This window comes from Sparus aurata, chromosome 10 (assembly GCF_900880675.1).
Source record: "Sparus aurata chromosome 10, fSpaAur1.1, whole genome shotgun sequence".
Lineage (NCBI taxonomy): Eukaryota > Metazoa > Chordata > Actinopteri > Spariformes > Sparidae > Sparus > Sparus aurata.
This window is the reverse complement of record NC_044196.1, coordinates 2,915,692-2,932,234: the sequence shown is the minus strand read 5'-3', so window position 1 is coordinate 2,932,234 and position 16,543 is coordinate 2,915,692. Positions and strand designations below refer to the sequence as shown.

The 16,543-nt window shown below is 41.6% G+C and overlaps 1 pseudogene; it reads right to left on the bottom strand.

The window, feature by feature from the left end:
* Positions 1 to 9,513: 9,513 nt before the first annotated feature.
* Positions 9,514 to 16,315, bottom strand: LOC115590359 (zinc finger protein 771 pseudogene; annotated as a pseudogene).
* Between the last annotated feature and the right edge of the window lie 228 nt (positions 16,316 to 16,543).

Genomic DNA, 16,543 nt, shown 5'->3' with positions numbered 1-16,543 from the left:
ATAGGTGTGTGAAGGCCTTTATGAAGACATTTTTCAACATTTTGAGATTGCTGAAAACATTTTGAGATTGATAAAAACATTTTGATGTGTATCAAAAGATTTTGCATAATTGAAACTTCATGTGTGATAAAATTTAACAGAAAACTGCGAATTTGAGTCGAAAAATGGCCGCCATCTTGAAAACTAGCCTTGAAATAGGGGTGGGCGATATATATCGTTTGCGATAATATCGTCATTGTTGTCTTGACGAGGTGCAAATTTCCATTATCGAGTATTTAAATTACTTCGCCAAAAATATTGAAACGCACCCGGAAACTCCTCACATCCACTTAATACACGGTGCAGCATCGCTCTCTCATAGCAGGATTCAGTCACACACCAGTGGGCCTACGTGATCACATGACCTCTTGCTAGCATCCTCCTTGCAACAGTTTAGCAGCGCGTCGTGATGGCAGAGAGAAAATGCAGGCACCTCCAGTCCCTGAAGCTACCGGTACTTTGGATGATTGTTGTGTCCGCTTGTTAGCTAGCGCCAAGCTAGGAGTGGTTGCTACTTTCAAATTAAAAGTCCCCCGCTATGAACCCAGTTCTAAACTCCGATTGGGTAAAATGTAGCATTCTTATTTTGAAGACAAATTCTTTGTCACTGTTCACAGCCGAACTTCGAGCTTCACGTCACATGTTTACACCGAACCCAGAGGTGACTTTTGGAAAAGGAGGAGTATTTTAGAATGACAGGGCAGCACATTGCCGCCCTAACCTTGGACCAAATGTGCCGCCTTTTCTATCTAAAAAGGGCTGTGGACAGACTGGTGTTTTTGGCTCCTAATCTGAAGTAGCCTAGAATGTTATTTGTTCAAAGTTCAGCAAAGTTTCTGGCATCTGTCCGTAGCTGTAATAATAATGGGTATTTTTTCTATCTTAGAATGGTGGATCTTTTTTCAACATTAATGTCATTTGTTTACAAATCTCTATATTTTTGTACAATATTTGAGAAAACCCTTAGTGAAGCTTTTAAAGCAAATGTCTTTTTTGGATTTTTTTTGTTGTTGTTGTACAATCCTGGATGGAACTTGAAGTTAGTCATTTGTTTAATAAGGCCATAAGATAGACTTGATGATGCGCAATAATTCTCAAAATATTCATAGAGCACTTTGTTACAAATGCTACTGTTTTTATTTTATCATATGCTCGTGTTTGTCTGCACTGCAGCACAATTTACCTGACAGCTGAATGTTTACAGAATTCAATATTTCTAGTTTGTAGTTCAATTATTGAGTTCAAAAGTACAAAAATGGAGAGTCTTTCTTTTATTTGTACTTGAATGCTAAAGTTTAAAGAAAATAAAGAAGTGTTTTCCTTCAAGTTGAAATCTGTTCAACTTTTCACACCGCTGGGCACTCGGAAAAAGAGATTTTGAGAGCCCTCAGCGCTAAAAACGCGTTTGGTGGACACAAGCCCTAACTCCGACAGTTCCAATCACATTTTAAAGGATATCGACTGATTATCGTTATCGCCAAAATCCCCCAAAATATCGAGATATTGGTTTTTACCCATATCGCCCACCCCTACCTTGAAACAGTTTTTTTAGTTGCATCATTGGATTTGTCTACTCAAAATACATACAATTCGATGTCTAGATCTTTTAAATATGCCCAGCCATTACCACTCTACAATAAAAATGTGTTTATGTGGCCGCCATCTTGAAAAATGGCCACCATATTGGATTTTCAGGTGGCTAACAGGCTTTTCTCAAATAGTAGGGTCTCGGCATTATTCATGCCAAATTTGGTGCTTGTATCACTAAGTGAACGATTGTCCTGGAATTTGGACTTAATCTGCCGGACTACAAACCTGACAGCAGAAGTGTTTTATCCCCATGTCCAACAACTTGTGTCAGGACAGCACTTGGAAGTCGGCGATGGATTTGCCGCAAACGTTGCAGCAGTAGATCTTCTTTCCTGTGTGGCTGCTGCTGTGGATCCTCAGCTAGCAGCGGTGAGGAAAGACTTTCCACAGATGTCACAGCTGTGTGTCTTCAGGTGAGCTTGAAGATGACTTCTCAGCTCGTCTGCAGACTCTGAACGTTCACCACACGCTCCACAAAGCCTCTCCGGATCGTCCATGTGAGTCCAGGCGTGTTTGATCAACATGTTCTTTGACCTGTGCAGAGCCTGGCAGACTTTACAGGACAGAGCAGCGTCGCTGTTTTCAGTCGACGCCTCCTTCTGTTTCCGTCTCTTTGTTTTGTCTCCCGGATGTTTGACTCGCCGCTTCCTCGTCATCTTCGATGGTCTCGGTTCAGCTTGGTCCTCACTCAGCGCCTTGTCATTCTTGTCTGGCTTCCATTCATCATCTCTGTCGTCTTTTTCCTCCACCTCTTCCTCATCATCATCTCCATGTTCTCCTTTGCTCTCAGCAGCAGCGTGGGCAGAAGAAGAGCCACTAGAGTCCTGTGATATTCCAAGTTGTTGCCCATCTCCCTCCACCTTCACTTGTTGTTGCTGTCTTGAGTTGCCGGAATGATGATCCGCTTTGTTGCTCTCCACTTTTTCAACAGGACTGTGGTCGGAACTGAAGGTAGAAAACAGACAGTGTCATTTATTTAAAGTGAAACTCTCACCAAAAAGCAACCGAGGCTTTATTTGCGACTGAATATGAGTTAAACCTTCGTGTAACAGCATAATTACGACGAAAGACACACTTGGAAAATTTACTGTAGCTGGGTTTTGGGCACGTTAATTTTGAACAGAAGTGCTCGGGGCAGGGATACGATGGCATCAAAATCTCTATTTTCAAAACAGTAAGAAGGCTCGACACAACATGAAACTTTGCTCATAGTATCACCAGGGTCTCTACACATGAACACGAGCATTGAGAACATTGTTTCTGTAAGTGTCGATCCCCGAGTGTGACCTGACAGGCTTGAGGAGCGGTTCACCTTTACTCTCCTGTAGACTTGTAGTTCTTGAGACCGGTCTTCCACTTTTTTGTGGTCTTGGTCTTGTCACGGCCTCGACAGTCTTTGGTCTCGGCCTTGCCTCGGTCTCGGGTCTCTCGGTCTTGCAATGTCTCGGACTGGCTGAGCGGTCTCGAAGGGATTTGTAACCTATAATATCACAGTTTTTTTTTTTTTTATATCATTATACGCCCCCTTCAAGTGGTACCAATCACATGCACTTTGTGACACAGACGGCGTTGGCGCTCGTCCTCTCAACCTTTTGAACTGTTTGCCAATTGAATTGCTTTCACTTCAGCTAACGAAAGGCTGTAGCATTGGTCGTCTGTTTGGATTTCAGTGTTTCCCGCTGAAAACCACCGTGCGTGGTGATGGTGGTGGGGGGGGAGGGAAAGGGGGGTGTACGGCACGGTATGGTATTGTACGGTGTCACTGCACACAGTCCTTCTGTCAATCAGTGAGAGCACACGCACACACACACGCTTGCTCCCTCTCGTGCCTACATGATCAACATGCAATGCAGCCGTATTTTATTAATATATTTTTTATTTTATTAAATGTTTGATGTGGTACATGTATGTATAATGTGTGATGTGGTTAACACGGTTAAGTCCTCTTCTGTGTGGCCCTATGAGGCTATCATGCCACTACAGCTGCAGAATGGTTTAGGCTACAGATTCTGTAGACAACAACATCAGACCTTATAGAGTAGAAGTCTATTTTCTGTTAAGATTGGTTTCATTTCTTATCAACAATACACACAAGTTAGTTGGCTGACAGGAGGAGCAGGCATAGTGCTGCAGTTATGCAAAAAGATGAAGTCAAATACAGAGATGATCTGTTCATGTGTCATACTGGATTGGATTTAGGTTTCATAATACAAAGACCTGATTTTCATATCACTTGCAAGACAGTTTGTTGTGGTTGAATATGAACAGATGTCTTACAGATGTCTCTTTCCCTATTTTGCAGGTACTTGGAGTACAAAGCAGGACCTGCATCGCTGGCGATGGCAGACACCACACAGCAGACAATATCTTCCTTTGCGCAAAGAGTCCACTTATATGCTCCAAATTCATCCAGGCAACAGGCCATTACATAAGCCATCCTCCAGGACCTTGTCACTGGATGCTCTCTGCCCCTGTCTCTAGTAGAAAATCCAAATTTTAGACACTTTCTTTCTGTCATGGACTGCAAATACACTCCTGTGTCTAGGACCAGCTTGACAGAGAAGCAGATACCTTATCTAGTCAGTAAGGTTAAGGATGACATCATCAAAGCTCTGGAAGCTCAGGCAAGTGTTGCACTTACAGCCGACCTCTGGTCTGACAGGAGGCTTCGCTCCTTCCTCTGAGTTACTGTGCATATTGCCTGCGAAGACAAGGACTCCTACAGTTTAAAATCCTTTTTGCTGGATTGTTGGCGTTTCACAGGGAAGCACTGTGGTGAACGAATCGCCTCAGAATTTGATGAAATTGTTGAGGAGTATGGCTTTAGCAACAAAATAAGCTTCATTCTGACAGATAAAGCATCCAACATGAAGCGGGCCTTTAAAGTGAGATTGCCGGACTCAGAGCAACCTGAAAGTGACAGTGATGACCTTGATGATGAAATGATGTGGGAGGAACATGTAGAAGACTTTGAACAGCTGTGGTCATCAGGTGAGCGCTTGTCTTGCTTCGCACACTCGCTCCAAACTGGTTGTCAGTGATGGCTGAAAGAAGTGAAGGCAATAGCAAGAGCCATTGCTAAGGCCACCAAGTTCACAACCCTGCTTCACAGCAGTTCTAAGGTCAGAGACATGTTTGAGACCCACTTTGGGGCTAATAAATCTATCCCGGCAGCTAACAACACACGCTGGAATAGCACCTTAAAACAGTTAAAAGCTCTCACCACACTTGACCACCGGGATGTCAGAGAAATGTGCAGCAAATGTGATCCAGAAAATATTGCGTTTTCAGTCCGAGAATGGGCCCAGCTGAAAGACCTTTGTACTGAGCTTGAGCCTTTTTCTGAGGCAACAGACCTCACAGAGGGAGACACTGTGGTTACCATCAGCATGGTGGTCCCCACCGTCCGTAGATTGTGACAATAGTCAGAGCACTAAAAAAGTCTTTAGAGAAGAGGTTCTCAGGGATCTTCAGAAGGATCTACATGGAGCAGGGGGATCCCGAGGAGCCATTTAATCATCGGATCTACTTCCTTGCCGCCATGCTTGATCCCCAGTTTGGTTTGAGCTGGGTAGATTTAGATGTCCATAATGGGGAATCCGGTCCAGCACTGAAGAGGTTCAGAGACGACCTTAAGAAATCATTAACAGGTGGCTATAATTATTATGATTGTTGTTGTTATTATTACAGTTATTGTTATTATACTGTCATCAGCAGCATCCTGTTTAATCCTGTATTATGTTTGTGTGTATGTGTGTGTGCCCCTTTTTCCAGACCTTTTGATCAGAGAGGTAGACCAAGATGCAACTGCTGCACCTCTAGCAGAAGATGCAGAAGATGCAGGAGAATTGTGCCGTGACTCACCGCCACCCCTGAAACAACAGCGTCTTCTTTCACACTACAATGCGTCTAAGATGCAGCACAGCACAACCCGGGACTCGAGCATTACTGCACAAATAAGCAAGTACCTGGACAACATGAATGACTATGACTGTGATGCACTGACCTTTTGGTCAAAAACCAAGAGCATTTCCCTCAACTACACAATGTCGCCTTAAAAGTCCTCTCCGTCCCTGCCTCTTCTGCCCCAGTAGAGAGAGTTTTTAGCAGAGGAGGCATTCTAATGAGACCCCACAGAGCACGGCTAGGCCATAAGAAGCTGCAGTCTTTAGTATTCTTGAAGTGCAATCAAGGACAGCTTTAACATGTGAACTCACATACATCTGCCTCACATACATCAAGTAAACACACTCATACTACTGACATGCTTACACTCCCCAGCACACACTCACAAAACTACAGACACACAAATGGTTTCACACAGAAAGCTACAAAAAAGACACATACACAGAGGACACACTCACTCAACACACAAATGGGTGCATGATACAGTATGCCTTTCGTTCTACAGTTTTAATGTATTAGTTTATGTATCTGTTCTTTGTTTGTGATGTCTGTGTTCTATTGTTCTTGTCCCACTGAACTACAGGCTTCATATATATAAGTGTGTTATAATTGAGATGCCATTGCACACATCAAGGTGACAGAATCTTGTGATCACTAGTTCTTCCTCTTGCTAATGTACAATTTGAAGTACAGTTTTGTAAACTATTTGTATTTTGCATTTGATTTGATGCATTTTTTGGTGCACCTGCGTGTGTGTCTATGTATTTAATTACAGTATTGTGCTTGTAATGGCCTTGTTTGAATAAATATATGGCATCATTGGCCTTTGAATAATATATGCATATCGTTGTGATTGATTTAGCATTAGGCCTATGCCATTTCAGTGATGCTGATATTATACAGTGTAATTTGGCTACTATAATGGGAAATAATGCAATTTCAAGTTGATAATTATGTGTATCTTCAATATTTAAAATTCATCTACAGATTAAATCCAATTTAAATCAGTAACATATTTGCCATTCATTAGACTTTTTTTGAGGTGCAGGGTGGTGTTGGAGGCTTGTTATTTTGTTAGACAACTTTGGGACGATAGTCGTGTCAGTCCTTAACAGCACTCAAGAGTCAATCCTTAAATAGTGTAGAAATAGCGGTCATGCAATTGCTACACATATTTGATTTCAGTCAATTGATGAAAACATTTATAGTGAGTTCACACACAAGACATGCACTGTCTCTGTATTATTGTGCCTGTAGTTGAAATAATACAATCTCATATTTATACTAAGCAGCTGAACCCAGTATGGTGCTTATGTTCTACAACTCATGCAAAATGGCAAAAAAAATGTTTTGTTTTTTTTTTGGTCTCGGTCTCGGTCTCGGTCTTGAGCTGAACTAGTCTTGGTCTTGACTTGGTCTGTCTTGGTCTTGGTCTTGTCTTGGTCTTGATACTCTCTGGTCTTGGTAGTGTCTTGGTCTCGGTTTAGGCGGTCTTGACTACAAGTCTACTCTCCTGCCTGTCAGGTCGCACTCGGGGATCGACACTTTTTGTCTGCCATGACGGCCACGTTAGTTACTGCATGACTCTGGCTGTGTCCCAGTTCAGGGGCAGCATCCTTCGCCTCCAGCAAAGGCAGGGTCCTTCAGAGAGACCTGCAGGCCGCGTCAGCCTGTTGTGAAGGGGACAGTCTACCCTTCGCAGCATTTCCTGGTTGCGTCACTATTAATGCAGCCCAGGTCCGTGAAAGTGACAAGAAGAGTAAAGTTAGACTGTCAGATCTGTTTGAGCTTCAGGAATTCCTGATTTCCTTTTTAATCCTCCTGCTTGTTGAGGAGGAGTAGAAGCGGCTCTGGTTTATCTCCGGCTGAGAGGACCGTGGAGAAGTAAACCTGTTATTGAACCCACATAATGTTATCAATGTTACCATTATTAGCTAGCTAACAGTTTGGGCTCATTAACATAATTTAAAAAGAACTCATACATTAAGTAAATAACAACAGCTATAATGTAAGGATTGTCCTCTGGACAGTGGCGGCTCTGGACCAGGTTTATTAGGGGGGCCAGGTTGGGGCCGGCTTTTTTGTTAGGGGGCACATACAACCCGGAAAAAAGACAAATCCCTCATTCAGACAAAGCAGTGTTTACAATTTCAACAATTTTGATTGGGTAGTAAACTGCTGAGACACTTTATTTCAGCCTTTCCCTTCAGCACAAAATCATTGCAGGTAGTCTGTCATTGTATTATTGATGCAGACTCCCTGTCGGGGGGGCCACAGGGGGGTCCAGACTCAGAGTTACGGGGGCACTGGCCCCTGTTGGCCCTCCCCTAGAACCGCCCCTGCCTCTGGAGCAGAGAAGAGCCTCTCCATCCTCTCTGCAGCCTCATGTCCTGCTTCATCCTCCTCCTTTCACCTGGTGGTCATCTACAGACCTCTGACTCCCAGTTACTAGAAGAGTTCTCTGAATCTCTTGCAGATCTTGTGACTCGTTCACATCAGATCCTAATTATTGGGGATTTTATATCCATTTAAAAGCCTTCTGAAGCCTTCTGACCCTCTAAGTGAAGCTTTTCTGGGACTTCTTGATATTTCTGGCTTCATTCAGCTTGTTCATGAACAGTCCAGTGGAAACACTCTTATTTGGTGACAATTTTATTCTACTTTCTAATTTCAGCAGCACTTTAAACTCCTTTTAATAATGTTGATGTCATTATTGTGGTAATTTGGAAGTAATTTCATAAACACTCACACACTCATATCCCTAACTGATGTATTTTACAGGTAGAGAACTTTCATGGTCAGCAGGGGAGTAATTATGTAGTCATGTATTTATTAAATGTCTTTGAAATTACTTCCAAATTACCAAAATGATGACCTCAAGATGTCTAAAAGAAATCACCCCAACAGGATTTAGTAACATATTAGTCATTTTACTGCTATATTTCTACAGGGCACCAGATGGTAAGTTGCACATGCTAAAATAAACAGCAACTTTTTGGCACATTTAGCAACAAAACATGTTTAAGAAAACATATGTGATTTTTCTTTTATGTTACTTTCGACCAGATTTACAGCAATATATGTGAACTTTGTGATATTTAGTTCTCTTGTAAAAATATAATTTCAACATTAAATCTAAAAATATTAAATCTTAAGTCTAAATGTTAAATATTCTCTGTCTCTTTGGGGTCTTTCAGGGTCAGACTGAGGTTTTAACAACTCGCAACACAGAATCTGCAAAGAAATAAATTAAAGAAATAAAATGAATAACAAAGAGAGTTTGAACTGGCTGGAAGCAGGTGGCTTGAAATTACAAATAGCTGCTTTAAACACAAACATCGTCTTAAGGAAGTGCAGATGTGCTCAGTGGAATCTACCAGTAAGAGTCTGACATCATTACAGACATGGTTCCCACACAGAGAGACCGTTCTGTTAAATAATAAGATCTGTTTTGTTACCAAAAGTTGGAGAGAAGAGTTTGGAGTTTACCACGAGGATTTCCAAAGTCATGTCTCAATATTTAACTGGTTCTGAGGATCAAAAGGTGACCTCTCACCAGATTTCAGAGAGAGACATCTTGAACAGGACTTGTGTTTCTGGATACAAAACTAATCTTATTATTTAACAAAACGGTCTCTGTAGGAATATTTTCTGTCAGACTCTGAGAATAACAACCTCAGCCTGTCAGAGACAAAAACACTTGTAGTGGACTGAAGTTTGACGGTCGGAGTTGCCCATAAGGATCACGCTGCAGTTGTGTCATGGCTGCCAGCTGAGGAGATCAACTGGACGGATCCAGAACATTCATGAAGTATAAATCATTTGCATATCAAACATGTAAATATAGTTCCAGGTTAAAAAGATCCAGAATTCCTCTTTAAACTTCACAAAAGCTCAGACAAGTAAACTCTCCTTACAGAAAAACACTCTGTACTGTGTCCGCTAACAAATCATTGAATAAACACCAGAAAGACATTCTGTTGTTTGTGAATTCTTTATTAGACAAACTGTCGACACAACACTGGTGTCACGAATAGGACGCTCAACTGATCTGACAACAGACACACAGAGTCCCTGAAACCTCTGCTGGAAAGACAGGATAGAAGAAGAGTTCAGAGGTCTGAGGACGGGATCCAATCATCACAGTGTTTGTTGATTAAACAAAGACAGATAAACTTCATTCACAGGTGTCTTTCAGCTCAGAGGAACCTTCAGAATTACAAATGCTTGAACACAAGAAGTCATTTGCTTGTTTGTGAATTTAATATGGGATGAACTGTCACCACAACAGGACCTCTGATTTACATCCAAACACAACATCAACATATTTAAATACAACACAATTAGTTTCCTCAACAACACAAACACTAAACAAAACATGAGAATAACCATGAGAACATTGAACACTTTTTGAGTATATCAGACTTCTCACTTTCAGTTCAGATCTAAAAACACTTTTTCAATACACAGTAACTCGAAACATGTTTCTTTCTCGTCAAACAACAATATCCAACTCCCTACTGTGTCAGTATTTAGACAACATGTTCAACAGACACGTTTGTAATTATATTGTAGGAAAGTGCTGAACAGTGTTGTTGTCACTGGTCTCATCACAGTCTTCGGTCTCAGCTGAACCTCTAAGTTTGGTTATTATGAAGCTGTGACGTGTTACAATAATCACACTTGTGTTTATTTAATGTGCCGCGCTGGGTGATTGTTTTGTAACAACCGCCACAACAGAAGTATTTCTCTCCTGTGTTCACGGCCACGTGTCGGGTCATTCTTCTCTTATGTCTACATTTATCATTTAATTAATTACAAAATTCAGAGCAAAGAAATGCTTTTTCTCTTGTGTGAATCCTGATGTGTGTGATAAGATTTTGCTGTCAGCTGAATCTTTTACCACATTCACAACAACTTTGTGATGTCTATCCTGTGTGAGTCCTGATGTGTTTGGTAGCATGTTGCTGTTGGTTGAATCTTTTACCACATTCACGACAACTAAATGGTTTCTCTCCAGTGTGAATCTTTGTGTGTCTGATAAGATTTTGCTGTTGGCTGAATCTTTTGCCGCATTCACAACAATTAAACAGTTTCTCTCCTGTGTGAATCTTTGTGTGTCTGATAAGATCTGGCTTGCGGACAAAACTTTTGCCACATTCATGACAACTGAACGGTTTCTCTCCTGTGTGAATCTTTGTGTGTGTGATAAGATTTTGCTGTTGGCTGAATCTTTTACCACATTCATGACAACTGAATGGTTTCTCTCCTGTGTGAATCTTTGTGTGTGTGATAAGAATTTGCTTTCGGACAAATCTTTTACCACATTCAGGACAACTAAATGGTTTCTCTCCCGTGTGCATCTTTGCGTGTCTGATAAGACTTTGCTGCTGGCTGAATCTTTTACCACATTCACGACAACTAAATGGTTTCTCTCCGGTGTGGATCTTTCTGTGTCTATTAAGATAGCGCTGGTAGTTGAATCTTTTACTACAGTCACAACAACTAAAGGGTTTCTCTCTTGACTTAATCCTCTTAAAACTCCTCAGTTTCGAGTTTTTGCTAGATCTTTCGCCACAGTCAGAGGAAGTAAACTGCTCCTTGTCAGTACCACATCCTACACCACTTACAGGGACTTTATTGTTTTTCTGAGCGTTTGAACTTGACTGAGCTTCTTTGGTCTCACTCCAAACATCATCATTAACTTCAGCCTGAGGTTCAGAACAGTATTCAGCTTCAGATTCAGGAGAGTCTTCAGCCTCAGGTTCAGGAGAGTCGTCAGTCTCAGGTTCAGGAGAGTCTTCAGCCTGAGGTTCAGGAGAGTCTTCAGTCTGAGGTTCAAGAGAGTCTTCAGCCTCAGGTTCAGGAGAGTCTTCAGTCTCAGGTTCAAGAGAGTCTTCAGCCTGAGGTTCAGGAGAGTCTTCAGTCTGAGGTTCAAGAGAGTCTTCAGCCTCAGGTTCAGGAGAGTCTTCAGTCTCAGGTTCAAGAGAGTCTTCAGCCTGAGGTACAGGAGAGTCGTTAGCCTCAGGTTCAGGAGAGTCGTCAGTCTCAGCTTCAGGAGAGTCTTCAGCCTGAGGTACAGGAGAGTCTTTAGCCTCAGGTTCAGGAGAGTCTTCAGCCTGAGGTTCAGGAGAGTCTTCAGTCTCAGGTTCAGGAGAGTCTTCAGCCTGAGGTTCAGGAGAGTCTTCTGTCCTGTCTTCAGTCTCTGATTGTAAATGTCTGTCTGGAACTGAGTTCCTGGCTGGTTCTGGTCCACTACAGTCCTGTCCGTCAGCTCCTATTTCCATCTGTTCAGTTTGTCTTTGATGGGGCTGTGAGGACTGAGGTTTCTCTTCATCATCATCTTCATTCTTCACAGGAACAAGGGTGAATGTGAACTCAGTGATATCAGCTTCCTCCTGATTGGTCCACAGTTCCTCCTGTTCATCTTTAATGTGTGGGGGCTCTGGGTCCTGCTGGTCCAGACTGGAGCTCCAGTCCTGCTGCTCGGGAAAAACCTTTTTCTGACCAAACAACAGCTGCTGGACATCTGCAGGACACAGGAGACAAAAAGACAAATGTTAGGCCGGCAGAAAAAAGTTCAAATTGAGTTGATATTCAACCAAATACTGGAGCGGACAGGTAACCCCACATTGTTCCACTGAACATCATGAGAAATGACAAATCTTAATGAATTGAAGAGCGGACGGACCGACTGACTCATGTCCTCACAGATGATTTAACAGATGATCGTTACCTCCTGCTTCAAGAAGCCACCATCATCCCGGTACCAAAAAACCACTGTCACTTAAAAACTACCGTCTTGTAGAACTCACACCTGAGCTGGTGAAAGACCACATAGTCTCAGTGCTGCCTCCATCACTCCACCTGCTCCACTTTGCTTACCGCTCCACCTGCTCCACTGAAGCTACCATATCCTGAGCACTACATCTGAGCCTGAGCCCACTGCTCTTCACCCTAATGCCCAACAACAGTTCTGCAAGGTTCAGTACAAATCACATCATAAAGTACACGGGCCACACAACAGTGTTGGGCCTCATCCGGCTCAAAGAACAGCTGGAGTACAGAGAGGAGGTGAAGCGTCTGGTTGACTGGTGTCTCCTCAACAATCTGAACCTGAATGTGGACAACACATCAGAGATCATTGTGGACTTCAGGAGGAAGCAGCTCACTCACACTCGTCTCTACATAGACGACTGGCTGCAGAACTGTAACACCTCAGACCAGGAGGTCCTGCAGAAAGTGGTGAGACCTGGCCAGTCAATACGTGATGTCTGTGTCAAACAGAGTTCATGATGTCACTGAGTGAATGACATGTGAGCGATTGTGTCTGTAGTAGGGTTGTCAAAAGTATCGAAACTCCAAAAAGTATCGATACTAAAATGTTGTATCAGGATACGATCCTCATTTTCAAAAGTTATTTTTGAACAACTGTTTTTTATTATAAATATTTAACGTGTGGTTCTGTTAATTGTTAGGCTACATGTTGTACAAGAGGTTACTTTTGGATTTTTCTTGTGAATAAAAATATTTCTTTTGAATTTTGGGGTCTTTTTTATCCTTGTGGTATCGAAAATGGTATCAAGTATCAAATATTTTCCTGAGTATCAGTATTGAGTTGAAAATGTTAGTATCGTGACAACCCAAGTCTGTAGACAGTAGTGATGGCTTGTTCGCGAACGAATCAGTTCGAACGAACGACTCTTTAACGCGAACGAACTGACCTCATTCCCCGTTTCACTTCTCTCTCGTTCGTTCGTTCATTCTCACAGACCAGTCGCTGTGTTGTTCACTGTTTAGTTATCAGAGTGGTGAGGAGGACTGAGAGCCAGCCAATCGTATGCTGGGTCTAGGACACTGTCGTCGAATTTTAGCCAATGAGAAACAGGAATACATAACAACCGTTTCCATGAAAAAAAAAACATTTAATTTCGTTCGCAGCACTCGTTCTCGTTCGGTTACTGATTTCTCTCCTGTAACTCTCACTCAGTCAGTCATTCTTGGCTAGCCGGCTTTAGCTGTTACCTGCTAACTGTCGTGTTGTCTAAAAATACACATAATCATGAAGTTGCAGCTATATATTTGCCATGAACTGCAGTGTTATGTTCACCGTTAGCATGATCGTTTGAGAACGAGGAGCTCTTGTTCTCTTTCGTTCACTGATTTCTCTCCGTTCAGTCACTCGTTCTTGGCTAGCCAGCTTTAGCTGTAAGCTGCCAACTGTCGTGTTGTCTAAAAGACGTTGGAACAGCGGCGCTGCGCCGCTATAGTGATGAGTGTCCGTCCCCCGGTTGACGGCTAGGAGCTCCCAGCTGACAGCGATGAGCGTCCGTCCGTCCCCCGGCCCACCAAAAGTTGACCCCCCCCCCCCCCCCGGGACGGTGCGCGGCTCCACTAAAGATTTCTGGGGAGAACCCTGAGTACACATAATCACGTAATTATGAAGTTGCAGCTATGTATTTGCCATGAACTACAATGTTATGTTGACCCATAGCGCGAACTGAGAACTGTTTGTTACGTGAATCACCGCTGGACGACATTGTACCCGGAAGTGCGACTGAACGAACGAACGAACGAACGAACTACATGAACGAGTCATCCCGCCGAACTGACCAACGGGAACTGAATCTCGAAAACGAACGATGAAATCCACCTCTAGTAGACAGAAGATATGGAAGCGAATTTGTACCATAATTCAAATTAAAATGCATTTGCAGAAATGCTTTTTCATTTTAAGAATGTAGCTGACTCATAAATAAAATTAGTAATAAATCAAATGATAAGGAAAAGGACATTTAAGATTTAATTTTCAAAAGATGGCCCAGCAAATAGGTACCAAAATTAAATTTGAAATGTCAAATTTGAAAATTAAAATGCATTAGCAGAAATGCGTTCTCATTTCAAAGTCAGAGCTGCATTTTTGACTCATAAATAAAATTAGTAATAAATCATCCAGATTGCATTTTCATTGTCTTCTTCAAAACTGCTCATTTTGTTACACAAAGACAAAGAAAACTGCTTTTTCGTTTTGAAGCCCTCCCCCCGCAAAAAAAGGTCCAAAATTCAATTTGAATTCGCAATCCCAAGCGGCGCAGGAGAGTGACGTCAGCAGCCTCTTCTTCAGTGTTGCCAACATGGCGACTGTCTCGCTGGACTTAGTGACTTTTCAGGATTTATTACTAATTTTATTTATTAGTCAAAATTGCAGCTCTGACTTTGAAATGAAAAAGCATTTCTGCTAATGCATTTTAATTTTCAAATTTGACATTTCAAAATGAATTTTGGTACCTATTTGGTGTCTATTTGCTGGGTCATCTTTTGAAAATTAAATCTTAAATGTCCTTTTCTTTATCATTTGAATTAAATTACAAAATGAGCAGTCTTGAAGAAGAAAATGAAAATACAATTTGGATGATTTATTACTAATTTTATTTATGAGTCAAAAAATGCAGCTCCATTCTTAAAATGAAAAAGCATTTCTGTAAATGCATTTTAATTTGAATTATGGTAGAAATTCGCTTCCATAAGAAGAGAATCTAAAAACAGTCTTTGTAAAGTTGTATCCACAGTTTGTTTTTATTCAAATCAGTTATGCATTATTTGTTTTGGTTGTTTAAAAACGCAAAAAAAAAAAATTATCCGATTACTCGATTAATCGAAGTGCTAGATTAATCGATTACAAAAAAATCAATAGCTGCAGCCCTACTAAAATGTTGTATCCGGATACGATACTCATTTTCAAAAGTATCAACCTCAAACCGGACACTTGTTGCAGTTTCTTTTTGAACAACTGTTTTTTATTATAAATATTTAACGTGTGGTTCTGTTAATTGTTAGGCTACATGTTGTAAAAGAGGTTATTTGGGGATTTTTCTTGTTAATAAAAATATTTCTTTTGAATTTTGGGGTCTTTTTTATCCTTGTGGTATCGAAAATGGTATCGAGTATCGAATATTTTCCTGAGTATCGGTATTGAGTTGAAAATGTTTGTATCGTGACAACCCAAGTCTGTAGACAGAAGAGAATCTAAAAACAGTCTTTGTAAAGTTGTAACCTCAGATTGTTTTGTCGAATCAGAAGGATTGTTTTTGTGACTGGAAGGTGACACAAGTGCAAAGTACCTGGATGTGTTGATCTCACCTATAGGGAGACATTTCAGGGCTGACTTTGAGTTAATGGGTCACATGATCTGGAAGCTACTGACTAAAAACACTGAAGATAAACAAGTGATATCTAAACTGATCTAATCTATTGATAAAAATGCTGATTTTCCAGTAAAATAGTAATTGAAAGTAGAAAAAGCACTAAAGTCCAATACAAAGAGATGTGTGTGGAGGAGAACGAACCTGCTCTGTGTAACCGAAGCTGAGGCGTTAAAGCAGAGTCCAGTAGGTTCCGGTGTCGCTGGTTCTGCTCTGTGGACCGACACAGTTCCTCCTCGTACTCTGCTATCGTCCTTTCAAACAGCGCACATATCTCCTCAGCAGCCGCAGTCAGTCGCTGCTTCACCAACGATCTCAGAATCTGGACTTTAGACATTTTCACACAGTCACACTGTTTACAGCTAGCATGCTAAGCTAACGTGAGTATACTTGTATCTGGCGGGAGATGAGTCTGAGAGCAAACAGCACAAAGTCCATCACACACGTTCATCCAGACTGTCACTACGTCACTACCGTGGATGGCTCATCTCTAATCGATCATCAATAATCACAAGAAAAGCGATCTGAGCGGCGCAGTTAGAATAACAACAAACTTTGTTTTTATTCGTTAAAGCTCGTTAACGTGCAGCGCGAGCCTCTGACGGGTTACTATGGCAACTCCACTGGGACAAACCTCGCAGCTGCGCGTCAACCGAACCGCCTTTGTTTCTATTCTAATGTGTAAACATGTCGTTATTTTAACACAAAGAAAGGAATATCTTCATGTAAAACGTTTGCCGAATGCACAAGAAGGCTCGAATAGTTCAGAAAGTGATGTATACATAGTTTTACAGAGTTTATAAAGT